At 47.6% G+C, this 1,301-nt stretch overlaps 1 non-coding gene across 1 annotated transcript; it reads left to right on the forward strand.

Annotated features, from left to right (window-relative positions):
* The first annotated feature begins 259 nt into the window (after nt 1-259).
* Nucleotides 260-458, forward strand: LOC139082122 (U2 spliceosomal RNA). Its single transcript, XR_011537852.1, has one exon. It is a non-coding gene; the product is annotated as a U2 spliceosomal RNA (small nuclear RNA).
* The last annotated feature ends 843 nt before the right edge of the window (nt 459-1,301 follow it).

The following is a 1,301-nucleotide window of genomic DNA, read 5'->3' on the forward strand; positions in this document are numbered from 1 at the left end:
TACTCCTTCAGCTTTCTGTCCAGCATTCCTTGAGCTCTTCCTGTGCCCAGGCCCAGGGCCAGGTGCTGGGGATGTGGGATGACAGAGGAATAGGCCTTGCCTGGAAGGAGCTCACATCTAATGCAGGAGGTAGAGACACTAACTACAGTGCAACGTGGCAAGTTTAAAACAGGTATGAAGGGGCTACCAAAAGAGGACCCCAACTCAACCAAGGGTCTCAGCAAAGAGTTACTGCAATCCTTTAGTAATTGATTATCTCATTGCTTCTCGGCCTTTTGGCTAAGATCAAGTGTAGTAATTGATTATCTCAAGTTAAGGAGAACTCACTACATCCCAAAGTCTCATTCTTTGTCTGAGTCTTGACACACATACTTCTTTCTGTGAGTATGTCCCTATTGCCTGCAATTGGCAATCTAAACATTCAGTGAAAATCTTCATTAGCTTTGAATGAACCATGTCCCTCAGCCTCAATGTCGCCATCTGTAGAAAGAAGAGAATCCAACTCAGTGATTTCTAGAACCCCCAAATCCTGTTGGTTCCACAGCAGGTTGTTTGCATCTCCATCCTCATTGCCATTTTCTAAAGATCGGCTTGGTCTCCTTACCCTTGCTCTTCAATACGCTCTAGTTTCTTCTCCATTGAGCCCACATCCACGCTTCTGTGTTATCTTCCTCAAAATCCTGCTAATCATGTCATCCTGACTCCCCAGTGCCTCTAGGATACAATCTATACTATTTAGCTTCAGATGAATTCAGGGTCTTTTATAGTGTGGCCCCAACATAGCTTCCTCCTGACCTCTGCCACCATGATAAACTTCTCACAATTTCCCAGACATGCGAGTCCATGTGTGCCTGTGAGTGCACTTTCCCCAAAACTTGAAGTGCTGCCACCCGTCTTTATCAACCAACAAACTCCTATTTATCCTCAAAGCCTAGTTCAAAGCCTGTGTGTAATAAGCTCAAAGCCTGCTGTCCTGAGCTTGTTGTTCACACTTCCGTCACGGTGGTAGCCACCCTCCAAGTCATTCCACAGTCATCCTCATGTCCTGGGGCTCGTGCTCTTGTATGACCCCATCCACACTGGATAGGCTGACCTGTGCAGCCTGCAGGATGTGAGGTGACAATGTGACTTCCCAGTCTAGGTTATAAAAGACAACAACTTCCGCTTGCCTGCTCTTGGATTGCTCACCCTGGCGAAGCTAGCAGTCAGGTCGTGAGACCTGCGGGCAGCCTGTGGAGAGGCCCCAGAGGGTAAGAATAGAGGCTTCAGGCGACAACCACAACAACTTGACAGCTGTGCGA

This window comes from Equus przewalskii, chromosome 2 (assembly GCF_037783145.1).
Source record: "Equus przewalskii isolate Varuska chromosome 2, EquPr2, whole genome shotgun sequence".
Lineage (NCBI taxonomy): Eukaryota > Metazoa > Chordata > Mammalia > Perissodactyla > Equidae > Equus > Equus przewalskii.